Source organism: Petaurus breviceps, unplaced genomic scaffold (genome assembly GCF_028583685.1).
Source record: "Petaurus breviceps papuanus isolate PSGF00001 unplaced genomic scaffold, PetGlider_PUasm1.0 90638, whole genome shotgun sequence".
NCBI lineage: Eukaryota > Metazoa > Chordata > Mammalia > Diprotodontia > Petauridae > Petaurus > Petaurus breviceps.
Genome location: NW_027187295.1, coordinates 7,496,769 through 7,514,385, shown reverse-complemented (window position 1 = coordinate 7,514,385; position 17,617 = coordinate 7,496,769). Strand labels below are relative to the sequence as shown.

Here is a 17,617-nt window from a genome sequence, read left to right as displayed (position 1 = left end):
GTGGTACCATCTCTATTCACCCAGAAAACCTTCTTCTCCTTTCTCAGCCCCAATATCTCAATCAGAGAAGGTGAATGAAAATATATTTTTTTAATAACAGGTTTTCTGAAATTTTTCACAAGAACTTCTTTAGAATGTCTTTTGACATGTACAACCCGTATCTACACAGATTAGCCTTCCTGTCCAAACAGAGAGCATGTCAGACAAGGTGACCTGATAAGAAAGAGACCAAAAACAGCTTCTTGTCTGACTTGTCAGACACCTTAATTTTAATGGGTTAAGGCCCTTTGAATATGACCTTTATCTGTGAGTTTCTCCATTTCAGTAACTTTCTTTTTCTTATTTCCAAAGTTATTTCAATTATATACTTTTTGGTGTTTGATACCTTTCAAAATGAACTTTTAACTCTAAAAATCTGATATCTATTATTTTCTGCCACAAAGCAGGGATGACATGTTTTTCATAAACAGTTTATTTAATGCTCTTAAAAATGTTATCATTTAAACAAAAGCAGTACTACTTTATAACGAGTAATTTTATTGCAAGTAGTTTTTATTTCATACAAATCAATTAACATTCATTCACTCAAGTAAGTACTTAGTGGGGTTTTTTGGTTCCAATATTTTAAATTGACAATTACCAAATCCAATAACTACAGAGAAAGCATTTTTTGTTAATTTAATTGCGACCATAAATATTACAAATATTTTTCCTCCTCTGACCTCATTTTACTCATATTTAAGCTGCAATCTTAAAAATATATTTTCTTTTCATTAGAGTCATATTTTTCTTTGTGTAAGTTATGCCCTAAGAACAAATTAGATTCTTTTGAGAAAGGTATTGTATATAAGGAAATGACTGTTTTAGTACAAGAAATGATAACCTGATGGCCTAAATAAGTGAATTTAGCTCCAGAAAAGTCATTCTTTGCTTTCAGATTATAGATTATTTCTTTTCTAATAAGGCAAAGCTAATACTTATTGAGGGCCAGGCTTATCAGATAACAATAATTTCTCCAAATAGCAATCAATTTACAAGAGAACCATATGCTATTACTGCACACTCCACGAACAAATTATAAAAATGATATTTTTATCAATATTTCTTTTATCACTCATTTCAAGAAGTTTGGGATCATTAAAAACCCTGAAAATTTTTCCAAAGGCAATACCACTGTTCTATTTATTTCTGGGTCTAATTTATTGTCCATCCATAGAATCTGTCCAAGCTATTTAAACTGATAAGCCAGATATTTAGAATAAATATCTAATTCATAAATATACTTGCAGTGATGCTGAATGTCTGAAATACTATAATTTCTGAAGAATTAATGTTGTAGTTTTCCCAAAAGGCAAGAGAGAGGTGTGTGGAAGGAAGGAGCAGATTGCAATATGGTACCAATTATGTACTGTGGATAAGGATGTCATCAAAGGGTGAAATGACCCAAAAAGGATGGGATTTGGGAAGGGTATAATCCTATAGCAAGAGTAAGGGATAACTAAAGAATATCCTTCATGTTCCATTGGTTTCCATCCAATATTTAAACACGGAAAAAGGTCCCAGACATATTGGAGGAAGCCTTTTTGGAGAATTCACTGGAAGAGATGGACAGAAATCACACAGACTGAGAAAGTTATGATCTGAACTTATGGAAAGAGTATTATTATTAATAAGATAAAAAATCTACTGAGGTAGAATAAGGTTATTTTATCAAGAGAAATCTCAGTTTGAACATCATTTAATTAAAGTTGCAGTTTGGATTATAAATATGAATGTTTTGAATATGAATTTTTTTCTCTCTGTCTCCCATCTAACTCCCTTACTACCATTTGCTAGAATAATCTTTCTCATGTATAGATCTGGTAATGTTGCTGTTACATTAAAAAAAATCTTCAAAGGCTCACTATTGTACATTAAGCAAATTCAAATTCCTTTGCCAAGCACTCATTGTAATACCATCCTACCTTTAAAGTCTTATGTAGGCAAAAATGATTATGACAGTCTTTGGTCAATTTGACGAATTCCCCAAAGCCATGAAATTATAGGGTGTAGATCTTTGTCTGAACAGCCCCTGCCTTGGGGACAGTATGCACCCTGGAAACTCTCTGAGACAACAAGCAACTTCTTTAATTTGTTTACAAAAAATAATTAGAAACTAAATATCTATTACCTCTTCTCTTTTCAAAAGAGTCACCCTATCTATGACCTGTAAAATGCTGTAGTGAAAGGAATTCAACCCTCTCCTTCCTTTTCCCCCCTCCTCAAGAGAAAATGGTGACTTGAAGGAGAAACACAAAACCAACTAGCCTGTGGTTCATAGGCTTCAAACTCCTGTACCCTTCTAACCTTACTCCTTCCTAGTTTCTAAGAATAGTTCAGAGACCAGAGTTCTCAAGAATGACCCCAATACAGTGGTAGTTGTGAAATTATAGCATCCTTGTAGAAGTATATGGCAGTAGCATACACATACTTAGAAGTGGCCTGAGAAAAAAGCTCTTAAAAATGAACTTTCCCAACTATGGGAGTTGCCTCTTGGGTAAAACCATAATAGCCCTTTCACAGAATTAAATATTTTGCAATATATGTATTATTTTGTATTGTGGCCATGTATCATATTCCCCTAGTAGATTTTAGGAGAGCAAATGTGTCTTATCTGTGAAAGGAATCAACTTGAGTACCTAACATTGTAATCAGAAAACATCAGCTGCTTAATAAAGGCTAAATTGAGTTGTTTTATTTTGCTTCCCCAGAAACACAAACAGAAGGACAAAGAAGTTAAAAAATAATCTTCAAAAATTTCCAACTATCCATGTTGTCATTGTTGTTCAGTCATTTCCTTTTTTTTTTTTTTAATTTTCTTGGTAAAGATACTGGAGTGGTTTGCCATTTCCTTTTCCAAATTTTCTCTTTTTTATTCCTATTGCCATCACAACATCACCCTATGTCAGAATGCTGTTTTTTTTTTTCTTGCACTAACCTCCTCTAACTTTTCCTGTCTTCTGTCTTCCAAGCCTACACACATTTATCTTATTACTTTCATTCAACTCATCCTTCTAGACTCAGTACAAATGCAACCTTTTTCAGTAAGCCTTCCCCAATCATTCCACATGGAAGTTGCTTCTCCCCCTTACTTATTTGTGTTTATTTCTTATTTTACCTATTAAAATGCACAGGGAAGGAACTTGCCTTTCTCATCCCTTTATTCGCATCACTCAGCACTATCAACAAATATTAGTTAAATGAAAGTGCTTTTAATAAACATGTAAGAATCTTATAAATTTGTTGTCTATTCATCTCATTGTAACTGACCAAGAGAATTACTTCCATGGGTAATGCACATACACAACAGTAGAATAACTGAAATTATGTGTAGTATCTGAAGTATAATTTTACTTATAACAAATCCAAAAATATTATCTATCTGTAGAAACATATGTCTGAATGGGAAAATATTATTCAATATATGCATCCTGAATTCACTGGAATTCCTCTCACATAAAGTGAGTTTCAGAGGTAATGGTTTCTCATAATTAAGCAGCTGTAAAACAAAAATAGAAAAAAATATATAGTTCTTACCTGAGTATGCTCAATTCAACTGGATATGAGATACTAGATGTTACATAGATTATATCACATTTGAAAGCAGCATTTTCCCAGTGTTGTTCTCTCTTGTATTTTTCATATAATATCATATATGACTAGAAAATAAAAATGAAATATTTATGTAGTAGTTTTTAATCAGTAGCTATCAGAACAAAAATTCTATTTGGATAATTTTTAATTTTAAAATGTACAATACAGGTGGCTAGGTGGCGCAGTGAATAGAGCACCAGCCCTGGAGTCAGGAGAACCTGAGTTCAAATCCAGACTCAGACACTTAACACAAAACTAGCCATGTGACTTTGGACAAGTCACTTAACTCCAATTGCCCTCCAAAAAGCAAAAAAAAAAAAAAGTACAATACACATGCCAAAGTTACAAATATCTCTGTGAAATGTTATGAACAAGTCAATGTTTAATGAGAAAACATACCAATAAATAAAAATCAAATTTTATAGGCATAAGCTTTATGGATTATTTTTGTCAGAACAACTCTTCTGTGAAGCTATTAAGTTACCTGGTTAATAGTTACATCAACTCACAACTCCCTCAGTTATTGCTGATATTTTACCATTAAAATGTGTTTTTATTACTCATTTTGTTGTTTATAAAGGGCTTTCAAATGAGATAATAGACATTAAAGTCTTGTTTGACAAACTTTAAAGTACTATATAAATGCTAGTTATAGTTAGTGTTAACCAACACATCAACAGTGTCTGAGACTGTATACACTATGGATGAATGCTTTACTCTCTACAAACATCTGAAGTAGGTAGTGTAATCATGATTATACCCATTTATCAGATGAATAAAACAAGACTAGGAGGGGTTCAGTGACTAGTGTTCATGCTTGCCAGGCTGGTAAACATCAGAACTGAGACTCCAATGAAATGCAGCACGCTTTCCACAAGTTTTCATTGCTTTTCCAGTGATAATTCAATCTCACTGCACTCTCTCAGCCTATCATTGGTACCAACTATCTTTGGACAGCTATCATTGGTACCAACAGTACCCTTCATGATAATAGCTGACTTAAGTGGTTATTTACCAGTTAAGTACTGAAAGTGTCCCTGATGATTGGCAAGGATAATCAGAAATTCAAAGAGCACTGATAACTACACAAATGTAATAGGATTATAGTTTCCATTCCTCTTAAACTGCTATGTGAGGTGTTTAAGCTGTTTAATGCCCTGGTAACTAGGTCAGACCCATATCAGAGACAGAAAGGATTCTGAGATTTTATTTTCATTCTTAAAGAAAAGGGGAAAACACAAGTCATTCTAAAAAGTAACACAAAGGAAGAAATCACCTTTTTCCTTGTTTCAGTCTGGTACCCCCAAAGCTTGATCACATAAAGTAACTCAAATGAACTTCTGCCATAAAGTCAGATTCTTATCAGGACTGGTGGCAGAATATTTTCTCTCTATGCCAACGGAGGGGAACATGCATCACTATTTAATCAACCAACAAACACTTATTAAGCACTTGCTGTATACCAGATACTTTGTAGGTGCTGAGAAAACAAAGAAATAAGACAGTATTTTCCTTAAGAAGTTTACTACCATTATTTCCAAAAGTTCGCTTAAGATTTAATTTCTTTTTACCCCCTTATAATAGTAACGGAATTTAAAGATTCCCCTGTATTGGCTTGGTTTTTGGTTTGATTGTGTTAAAACCCAGAGCTTGTGAATCCCACTTGTGGGATGGACTTGTTGATGTGAAAAGAGAGGGCTGAACTGGGAGGAGATGGTGAGGTAAATTTAGAGAGACACAGGAAAAGAGAGAGGCAGAAGAACTTTTTGGAAGCAGCATCATGGAGGCAGAAACTGAGAGGATTGCTGAGGGCCAATTTGAATTGCCCAGGACTTTTGAGAGCTGCCGCCAGAGCTGCCAAGGATTGAGGAGACATGGCTGTTATGCTGGTACTTTGTATGTTTTGATGTTGTTTTGCCACACTGGTGAAAGACAGTCCTGTTGTTGCAGAGTTTCTGGAACCTTGCTGTTGGTTCAGAGATCCTGAGACTGTTCTGCAGACAGAGAGTGAATTCTGTCCACAGGTGAAGGACAGTGCTGTTGTTGCAGAGGTCTTAGAACCTTGCTATTGGTTCAGAGCTCCTGAGACTGTTCTGCAGACAGAGAATGAATTAATGAAGACACTGGCAATGTATCTTATGGCCTTGCTAAGCTTTGTCTCCCCAGGAACAAAGATTGCTGAGAACTTGCCTCTTGTCAAGATGAAGAAAAGACCTCTCTTTGGGTATTAAATGCTGTGCTTAAGCTTGTTGTAACTTTGGGGTAGATGGCCTATTCAGTTGTAATCCAAGGTGGGGAACTTTTGACTTTTTTTGTGCTCTGTGATTGAACAAATGAATGTACTTTACTTATGATTGGAAACTAATCTCCATTTGAGAAGAGGGGCTTTGTGATGGACGAAATGAATGTACAGCCTAGGGGTGGAGTAGTATTTAGAAGAGGGACTTTGTGATTGATTAAATGAATGTAATGTCCAGGGGTGGGGTAGTACTTGAAGATTATTGAATTACACTTGGCAAATGCTGTATTTTGAATGATGCTATATTTTGATTTTCTCTTTTCTTAATTTTTCACAAAATAAAAATGGAGAGCACCTATGCTGGTATTTTGAACCTTGGGAAGTTGCCTTTGCTTGGCATTACACCCCCAAAGAGCTTAAATTGTACACAAACCAAACTAAATTTTAAATAAAACAAAGCAATCATTCCCAAGACTGATTATATACTATGCTAAAAATTCCTATCTAAAATCTTACCAAGTTCTTTCTGGGCTTCCAATAGCAGGAATGTGGTACAGGAGATTTAAGAGAAAGGGGGAAAAACTGAGTTTCCTCCTCTTATGGCAGTGGAGAGAAAGCTAAATTTGAAAGCAAATACTCAAGGCATGGCCCTGGTTTGCTGGGACCTAGGATCACAGAGAATTTGAAGGTTCTTCTTGAAATGTTAGAGAATCCTTGGGTTTGACCTGAAGTTCAAGAAAACTCAGCTTGTTTAGGAGCTTCTGTGACCCCCCAAAGGGGGGAAAAAAGACTTATGCCCATATTTAATGGCAGCTGACAGGGGAGGCAGAGACAGGTGCCAATAGATTAGTGTACAGGTTAGAGAGAGTGAAAGGTCAGAACGGGCCTGGGGGGTGGGGGGAGATCTCAGCTGTGAGCTGGAGCTGAGGCCATGCCAAAGCAGAAGTTGTGAAGTGCAAGAACATTGCTATGAAAACATCCAACCAGAGAGGGGAAATTCCAATCTTCACACATATGCATCTCCAGGAAAGGAGAGGAGCAGGAGAATGAGGTGACTTGACCTGCAAGTCCTACCACCACCTTGTTTGAAGGTTCATCTACATTGGTATATTCTCTACTGTTTCTAAATTGCATGGTCATTAACAATGATTTTTATAAGCCTATAAATGGGTTTTTTTTTAGATTGATAGAAGAAAATAGCTCTTGAGGGAAGCACATTTTATAGTTTTACAAGGATGGAAATAGGTAGGGGAAAGGGACACTGAGCCAATCAAAGTTTCTTAAGTTTTGGTCATTTACTTAGAATATTCCCAAACATACCCACTAAGACTCCTGTTGAATCCAAAGGAGGGTAGAATTAGTAAGGAGAAGACCTAGTAGAAGAAGCTGGGGGGTTATGGTGGTTGTATTTGAGGATACTCTCTGTCATACCCATACTCTACACTGCTAAAAACAAAATAAGTGATCTGTCTTGGAAAAATATTTTTCCCCTGAAATTTAGAGATACTGAGAAAAATATTAAAATTTTAATCATCTGTATAAATTATACAATATTTTATTTAAATTATGAAATAAATTTAAATAAGATATTAATTAAAATATTAATTTAAATTAAATTATACTTTAAATTATAAATTTTTTCATATTTTTTCTTGACCTATGATTTTATAGTATAGGTGGCACCAGGTGATAAACTACCTCTACCAATGCAGAAGTTAAGTGACTTACCCAGATACAATACAAACTAGACCTGAACCCAGGTAGTCCTAACTCTATCACTGCTAATATTCCTTTTATCTTTTCTTTTCTAACAATATTTATATCAACTTAAATATTGATCTATAACTACAGGTATGTATCTATTTACATATATACACATATGTAGGTATATATAAACTGATTAAGTTCTTACCATGTTTAAAATACTGATAGTTTCTATGATATAGTAGAAATTAGCAGCATTTAATCATGTACTATAAGGAAAGCTGAGTGCCACAGAAATGATGCCTTCAAATTGTGGTGCTAGAGAAAATTTTTGAGAGTCTCTTGGACAGCAAAGAGGTCAAATCAGTCAACACTTAAAAAAATTAATTCAAACCATTCACTGGGAGGTCAAATACTGAAGCTGATGAAAAGGCAGGACTCACTGAAAAAACCCTGATTTTGGGAAAGATTGAAGGCAAAAGTAGAAGGGAACAGCAGAGGATGACATGGATAGATAGAGTGATGAAATGAATCTGGACAGACAATAAGAGTTAGTGAAGGATAGAAGAGCCTGATGAGCTCTTCATACATGGGGTCATGAAGAGTCAGACATGACTGAATAAGTGAGCAACAATAACAATTATGCTAAGTGTTAAATAAATCCTTTGTGAGTTTTTTACATTTAGGGTACATTTTTCTTGCCTCTTTGAAATTTATCATCCAATTCAATTTACTGAACATTTATTAAACATCTACTATACACAAGGCACCAGGCTTGACAATGAGAAAGTTAAATTCAAAAACAATAGTCTGTAACCTTAATTGAGGGAATGTCACATACACAAGTGAGTGGCTAGTTGGTACAGTGGATAGAGCACTGGGCCTAGGGAGTCAGGAAGACTCATCTTCCTGCATTTGGATCTGACCTGTGTGAACCCTGGGCAAGTCACTTAACCCTATTTGCCTTAGTTTCCTCATCTATAAAATGAGCTGGAGGGGCGGCCAGGTGGCGCAGTGAGTAAGAGTGCCAGCCCCAGTGTTGGGAGACCTGGGATCAGTTCCGGCCTCAGATACTCAGCACCCACACAAAAATAACTGGCCATGTAACCTTGAGCAAGTTACTTAACCCTGATTGCTTTAAAGAAAAAAATAAGAAGATAAAATAAAATGAGCTGGAGAAGGAAATGGCAAACCACTCCTGTATCCTTGCCAAGAATATACCAGATGGGGTCACAGAGTGTTGTACACAACTGAAATGTACAACAACAACAAATACATAAGTAATTTGTGTCTCAATTTCCTCATCTACAAATTACAGAGATTGAACTAAGACTCCCTGCCAGCTTTAAAGCCAATGATCCTATGACCTAAGTGGGAAATAATGTGCTAAATAAGGGTTATGCAAAAGTGCTCTGGGAAAGTTGAGGAGACAAAAAAGACTTTGGGGAGGGAACATTTTGAGCTGAAGGAGGAAGGCTCAAGAAAAGCTTTCCAGAAGAGCTGCCACCTGCATTATGCTTCAGAGAAAAGTAGGGATTTCAACAAAACATCACAGGGCTTTACAGTTGATACTATAACAAATAATCCCACAGCCAGTCTGGCAGAAGTGAGAAAGACAGCAGACTTACTGAGTTTTACTTTTTGCTGTTATTAAATTGAATCTCTTTCCTTTGAAGTAGCCTCAGTCTCTATAAAATAGCCTCCTCTGAACTTTAGATAATTTATCTTTTATACATTCCCCTTTTCTTTCCTTATAATTGAAAACCATAGTGAATTTAATTTCCTTCACTTCTGGTTTTTAAAATAAAATTTTGACATTAAATATAATCTCACTTCTTGGTATTCCATCTCTGTCCCCTGTCATTCCTTACATTAAAAAAAAAATCATGCATCCAGTAAATTAATGTAAATTCTTTATATATAATAGTATTCTTAGACATCAACATGATAAATATAAATTTTTAGTTATTTCAAGGATTTGAGGCTATAATTAGCAAGCCAGTAAAAAATTTAAATGCTTCCTAACCATTAACCTAAAATTCTCCAAAGCAGGCTTATTTTAAAAACAAACAAAAAAAGAAGCCAGTTGAGAATCCTCCTCATGATTTATCAGAATCTTGATTTAACCTTTCTTTTATTCTATATTAGTGATTATAATTATCAATCTTAAAAAAGTCAATCTTTGCAGAAAAATGAGTTTCTGTAAGCTCCACAGAGCTTCTCTAATTTTTTGTTGTCTTCATAATGGCACGTTTGTTAACAATACTCTATACTTGAAGACAATCACAAAGTATTTTCACACAAGTGATCTCATTTGGAGTCTATAACAACACTGTGAGGTAAGTCAGGATTAATGTTATTATTTACATTTTAAAGATGAAATGGGATCAGAGGAGTTAACTGTTGAGTTCCCCCTAAGTCATAAAGTTAACATGTGTCAAAAATGGGATAAAAATCCTTCTGACTCCAATTCTGATGTCCTTTCCACTCCCATTTGTGATTTCATGAATTTTACACAGCTATCTCAAGTTTGATATAAAGATACATCATTATATTAAGGACCTGATATTCCATTAATGTAGGCAATCCCTCCACCAACACAAATCACAAGCCTTGGCTTGTCTTTAACATTTGCTGTGTCAACTAGACTACTGAAGATTTGGAGTAAAGGATCATGGCAGAAAGGATGCTGGACTTACAGAGGAGGCAATGTGCATAAAGTGGTTTGTAAATCTTGAAAAACGTTATGTCAGCTTGTATGGAGGAGGAGGAGGAGGTGGAGCAGCAGCAGCAGCAGGAGAAGGTGGAGATGACAGTGAATAGAGTTCTGGACCTGGAGTCAGAAAGAGTCCTCTTCCGGAGGTCATAATTGCCTTCAGACACTTACTAGCAATGTGACCCTGGGCAAGTTACTTAACCCTGTTGCCTCCTTTTCCTCATCTCTTCTTAGAGAAAGAAATAACAAACCACTCCAATATCTGTGCTAAGAAAAGCCCAAAATAGGGGTCATGAAGCATCAGACATTGACTAAAAAATGACTGAACAAATGGCAGCCCACCCCCAAAAAGAAATCAGCAAGCATTTAATAATCTACTACTAGGTAGCAACATTGTCCTAAGCACTATGGATCTAAAAAAAGGCACAAAATGGTCCCTGTTCTGAGCTAAGTGCTAGGGACACCAATAAAAAGAATGGAACAATCCCTACTCTGAAGGAACATACATTATAACCAGGGAGACAAGTGCTCTTGCAAGTTTATACAGAATAAACATAAAAGAACAAATACAAAGTAGTGAACTACAAGGCACCATGGGAGGGTGCACACTGACAGGTGAGGCATTCTCAGGACAGGTTTCATGTTGAAGGTGGGGTTTGCCTAAGCAAGAAAGTAAGGATTCTAGCAGGCATCAATCAAGCAGGAATGTGCTACAACAGAGATGTCACACATGTTACCCACAACACTTCAGATTACTACAAACCGGATTAAAATGTGATTAGGAAATACTTGAAATGAATACAAATACACTAAAACACAGATAACGGTATTTTCGAAGTGAGTCTGCAGACAGCCTGCAGGCATCCTTGTGCACAGGTTAGAGGCCCCTGTCTCCTTTGAGTTTGATAACGCTGCATTACAGGAACCGGGACGGCCAGAGCAAAGGAAAAGAGTTAAGAGATGAAGCATTTTGCATGGATAACAGGATAGAGAGGCTAGTTTGGCTAGATTGTAAAGTGCAGATTGGGGAGTAATGTCCAATGAGGCTGGAAAATAGGTTGGAGCAGGGTTGTAAAGGGCTTTAAAAAACAAACAAAAGGGTTTACGTTTTATCCCAGAGGCAATAGCAAACCACTGAAATTAACCTAATAGGGAACAACATGGTTAGACCTTTGGCTATGGAAAATCACTTTGGCAGCAATGTCAGGAATGGACTGGAGTGGGGAGGGATGTGCAGCAGGGCCAACTAGAAGGCAATAGTCCAGGTGAAAGGTGATGAAGGCCTAAATTTGGAGGGCAAGTGGGAGAGCAGGGGTCAGATATGAAAGACATTATGATTTGGCAGATATTTGGATGTGTTAGATGAGGCAAAGAATAGTCAAGAATATAGTTGTTAATCTAGGAGACTGGAGGAAAGGTAGTGCCTTTGACATAAATGCGGAGGTTTGGATGAGGGGTGGGATTTCAGGGAAAGAGAATAAATTTTATTTTGGACGTGCTGAGCTTGATACTATTTCCAAGACATCAAGTTTCAAATATCCAATTTGCATCAGCATATGGTGCTAACTGATCATTTGATTAAGTGAGAAATTGTGCAGTTGGGGGGTGGGCTTGCAGTGAAAGTGACCAATCCCTGTATGACCAGACAAGTTTGGAGGAGTTTCTACTATATGTTGAGTTATGGCCAGGGAGCAATGCGCTCCAGAATAGGGCTGTGACCTGGTTGCTGACTCCTCTGCTCCTGGCAATTTGATATCCAAGAAGAGAGCCATGATGAAATACCATAAAATCAGATGTGATGTCCTAGAGCATATTTGAATCATGGACTTCTGAGCCCTACCTAGTTCTCTGTCAGCAGAGTTATGTAGAGTGTGTGGCCTGGAACACACACAGAGGGTATAAATGTAAGCATATTTTAATTAAAATATTCTTAGGCAGCTTAATTGAATCAATCAATTTAAAGTGTAACTAGGTATGAGCAAGTCCTTAACTTGAGAATACTGAAGTTCTATGAACACTGAATAAATAAAGGTAACATCACCTCACCTATAAAATGAGGATAATAGTACCTACATCACAGAGTTATTGTGAGGATCAAATGAAATAACATGGATAGTATTATACAGACCTTAAAGCACTATATAAATGCTACTTTTCATTAGTAGTAGTAGAAGTAGCACCCATCCCTCCAATAGGGGTGGGAGATTAGCTTCAAAGAGGGTGCCATTAGCACAACCATAGTAAATTCCTGTGTCATCAAAGAAATCTAATAATCATCTATAACAGGGACCTAAAACCCCATTATCTGTGGGCTGAATGTATATTATACAGTTCTCTGTCCCTCCATTCAGATGAATACAGATTAGATTGGCAATAGGAAAACTCTCCATGGTTATTTATGAAAAGTAATAAAGATTTAGATTACTAGTATGAATGTCATAAACTTAAAACCTAAAATTCAAGTTTGAGACCATTAGTTAAATTGTCTACAATGTACTTTCAATAGTCTGTTGCAGTGTTTACGCACACTTTTTTTTAACTAACCTAACTTTCTTCAGTTTTAGAAATGGGATTTTTTTCCTATTAATTAAGCAGAGAAGGCAAATATCATTAGCATTAAAGTAGAATTAAAGCCCAGGATAGCTCAGGCTGATATTTTTGATGTTGTTGCTTAGTGAAACAGGAAGAAGCAGCTTACGCTTAGATAATTATGTCTATTACACATCAATTAAATGAAAAGATATTACTTGATGAAATAATGATTTTTATACCAAATAGCTGCTTCTATCAAAATGTGTGCTGCTACTTAGTGAACACTTCCTGTGGGGACAGTTGAGGGGGTAGAGGTAGTAAGTAGGTACATAGTGGGTAGGGTGCTGGATATGGAGTCAGAAAGACCTGAATTCTAATTGTGGCTTAGATACTTACTAAGTGAGACATTTACTAGCTATGTGAGTCTAGACAGTCTTAAACCTCTCTCAGCCTCAGAGTTTTCATCTGTAAAATGAGGATAGTAACAGTACCTACCTTGGAAGATTATTGTGAGCATCAAGTGAGATAGCATGTGTGAAGCATTTTGCAAACCTTAAAACATTATATAAATGCCAGTTATTCTCACCGCCGCCACCACTACTACTACAACAACATAGCAATTAAGAGAAATGGGCAGGCCTGATATTCCCTGACATAACACCAAGCCTTCAGTTTATGTTCTGTCTGATAAGAAACTGCATGGAATAGAGTAGTGCAACCCTAGACTGATTTATGTTTCTTGGCAGGTTGTTTTCTAATTTAGGGGAGAGAGCAGAGTGTGGAGGTAAGGACTGAACTGCTGTCCCATAGGGCATTCTGGAAGGAAGATGACCTATATGTGAAAATCACAGTCCTTTGGTATATTTCTACAGCTTAAAAGGAAGAGTGATCAAAGGCAAAACACCTGGAGAAACTTGTATTAACTCTTGCAAATCAGAATTGTCAAGGAATTCCATTCTTTGAACATTCTGATTAACAAAAAGCCTTTACTATTCTAGAAACAGCTTTTAGTTTCATCTCCCAGACTGTCCTCCTCTCATCTCAATTTCCCTTGAAATTCCACCTATTACATTAAACTATTTGCAGCCCAGGGTGTAATTTGTGCAATGTGGTAGAGTAAAGCAATTAAATAATACAGTGAAGATATTCCTCTTGAATGGACTTGTGCTTACTTTTCATTTCTTTCTAAAGGGAAGAAAAAAGCCAGGGAATATTGTTGAAAGAGCTGAATTATTCCTAATAGGTCTAATGTATTTAGGTATGGTTTCAACTATAGCATTTGAATATTCTTTTTTTTTTTTAAAGCAATTGGGGTTAAGTAACTTGCTCAAGGTTACACGGCCAGTTATTTTGTGTGGGTGCTAAGTATCTGAGGGCGGAACCGACCCCAGGTGTCCCAGCTCGGGGGCGCTCTTACTCACTGTGCCACCTGGCTGCCCCACATTTGAATATTCTTGCCAAAATGAATCTGTTTTGTGTGTTGTTCTTTTTGATCATACTCAAATTACACCGTGTTAGAATTACATGAAGTTTCCTGTCCAAATGTTGAAGAAGTTATGTTTTACATGGTCATATTCCAAATTTTGATACCATATAGCATTTCCACTAAGCCATTTTCTGGTGCAACTTTTAAGAATTTATAAACAAATTACAGATTTCACTGTCAATTTCATGGGACCCTATAGCCACAAGAACAAATTTTTTTTCCTTCAAAGTTCATGTTATATGTTATATCTCCCAAGAAAATATAAGCTCCATCAAGGCAGATATTACTTTCTTGTCTTTTTATCCCCGATGCCTAGCACATTACGAACATTAAATAATGTGTATTAAATGGATATATATTGAAGCCAAACTACTTCTGATAATGAAGTTTTCTTTACATGTTGGTCCTTGAACTTTGGGATATATTTTCTATCACGAGGAAGATATTTAAAGCTTTTTCAGGCAAGATGCCACTAGAAAATATTTTCTGTAACAAGAGCCTTTGAGAATACTGGGTCACTTCCATGACATAATGAGATGTGAGGTATGTGTGAGTATTGTGTGTTGTGGTTTGCCCTTATAATTTATGTGTCCTCATGGGTCTGTAGAGATGTAGCTTGCAAGGAGTCATGAACAGATATCTTTAGAGGCTCATTTATTCACCTTTCTCCAAAGGAGACTTATTCCTACCAGAAAAGAAAGCAGGAGATTGGTGCCAGAGGCTGGTCATTGCTCTCCTCAGAGAAAGGGTGCTTGGCCAGAATGACAGGTATCTCTTTATCCTCCCCTTAAATATCATTAGTCTAGTGGAAGGAGATTTTAGGTTCAAGCTGAGCTCCTGACTCTATCCATTAATGGGGAAGGAGTTCCCCAAGCGACATATCCAATGCTTCCCTCTCCCTTCCCACCAAATACTGTCTCCACAAAAGACCATTTGTAATGAATAGCAAATAAACCCATTTATCCAAACCAACAGCAAAGAGAAATCAGAGGACATATACAGATGAAATTATACTAGCAATAACCTGAACGAATGATCTCATTTTTAAATAGAATCCAAATGCTGTCTTCTTTTGTTTTAACTTATAATTCTAGAATTATGGAATTCCATAAGTTAGAAGACTCCTTAGGTGTCATCTATGCCAAACTCCACCTGAAGCATCCTTTCAGTATCAGTTATTTTTCTTCTCTTTTCCCTGATATGAGTAGCTCTGAAACCACTTATGGCTCATTATTATTTATTGTATTATCAAGAAGATACAGTTGCACGACAACACCCAATTAAGAAAGCCAAATTTTTGCCGCTGTGACAAATGCAGACAAAATCAACAATGCAAAAAACTCAAAACAACTTATATTAAATGTGATAAAAATAGCATTTTATGAAATGTTGATGTTCATCTGTGGACTGATAGTTGCTCTAAAATCAGCAAATGTAATCATGATTTTTTTTTTCTACTATGTTTAAATACAGGATAGGAATAGGGAATAGAACTGTGATCAATCAGTATAGGGAACTCCTTGAGGAGAACATTTCTTCTGCCAATGCAGGTTGGCATCTTCTCTGTAATCTGTAGTCTTCAAGAGTATATAGCATTTTTTAAAATTTGCAAACAACTTTATGAACATTATCTCCTCTGAAAGTCCATCATCCCATCTGTCATGATCTTTTACTTCAAATTCTTCAGTAGTCTTCAATAGCCTCCCAGGTACAGTTCAAACTTATTTACCTGGGATTCAAGGGCCCCCTAGAAGCTGGCATTCCTCTCCATTTGCAGTCATGTCATATTATTATCCTCTTCTCTGTTCTCCAGCCAAACTGAATAATATATTCAAACTAAATAATGGTCACCAACCATTCACTGCCCTCCCACATATCTGTGCAAATGCTTGGTCTGCTGTTCATGCCTAGAATGCCCACGCTGCCCATTTTTACCTTTCAAATTTCTATGCTTTCTTTAAAGCCCACTTCAAAAGTTCCTTCCTCCAGGAAGTCTTTCCTGAGTCTTCCAATTTTTTTTTTTTTGCTTTCTCTTCCAACCTTAAAGCATTTATTTTGTAACTCTCTAATGAATATATAATGTATTATTACACAATAAAGTTATCTTTTTAAAATTAACTCCAAAGGATCTTTTTTTTAAACCTGAATAACTCCTCCCCACCCCCCACCCACCAGCCATGAGTATCTCCTTATACAGAGCAGAAGAGAAAAGGAGGATTTCCAATTTCCATCACTTGTGTTTTGCTCTTCCCTTGAAGTATATATACAACACATTCAATGAGCAACTTTCAAAACTACCTTCCTTGCTATGAATTCTTTTGGTCTTCCTTCTATGTTCTGCTCACTTAAAAGAAAAAATTTTCAATGAGTCCTTTTCTTTTAGCCTTTTTCTTTCTCACCTCTCCAACACCCAAATAGGGGGAAGGGAGGACAGAGAAAGAAAAACAAAACTGTTATAACAAATATCATCATACGCTTTTGAAAATTATCATAGAAGTACCCCCAAGGATGACATTAATCTTGTAGATTATTAAATTATCATCAGATTAGTACTTTAAATAGACAGAAAGAAAGTATACTAAGTTAAATATGATACCAGAGTATGACTTAGGGAAACTCCATTCTACTGGATTATTTCTTATCTTTTTTTTTTTTATTTTTACTCTTTATAAAAGAATACAAAGCACTCTATATCATCAATGTGCAAAGTACTTGTAACACTATGAACTAAACAAATATTCTCATATTAAATTGTAGAATACTATAAGAGCTAGTGATTAGTATAAGTATCTGTACAGGCACCAAACTTTCAACTGACAGGCAAAAATGGTAAATTCTTTAATTCCCCAAATAGGTGACTTCACAGCAATAATTCACACCTATCAAGGTTTTCCAATCTGTAAGATAGTAGATTCAACAGGGATTTCAACACCTCAGAAAACCAATTACCGCTGAGAGTTGCAGCAATTGATAAAAGAACTGAAAACTGGAAGCTGAGCTATTATGGAGATTAAATAGTCTAAAAGTTAAGAAAAACATAAATCTTAGAAACAATTATAAGAATTAAAAAAACTTTTTTGCATTTTAAATAGATATCCTTTTCTGTATATTTACATAATAATACTTTGAGCATTCAATTATTCAAGCTTCCTAAGAACAATAAATCATTCTCTAAAATTAATATAGGCAATTTGGAAAGTACAATAATTATATAATTTTCTAGATATCTGATTTCCTAAGCTTTCTGAGTAAACAATGACCAAATGTCCTGAATGTGATTAGGTGCTTTGGGGTCTATATTATTGCA

The 17,617-nt window shown here is 35.9% G+C and overlaps 1 protein-coding gene across 10 annotated transcripts in view; it reads right to left on the bottom strand.

Annotated features, from left to right (window-relative positions):
• GULP1 (GULP PTB domain containing engulfment adaptor 1) overlaps positions 1–17,617 on the bottom strand; it is a 418,555-nt gene that overhangs the window by 284,489 nt on the left and 116,449 nt on the right. For all 10 annotated transcript variants that reach the window (XM_069064529.1, XM_069064526.1, XM_069064532.1 and 7 more), the window contains one exon: positions 3,577–3,698. The gene's annotated coding sequence lies outside the window, so the exon portion shown is untranslated. The remainder of the gene's footprint in view (positions 1–3,576; positions 3,699–17,617) is intronic.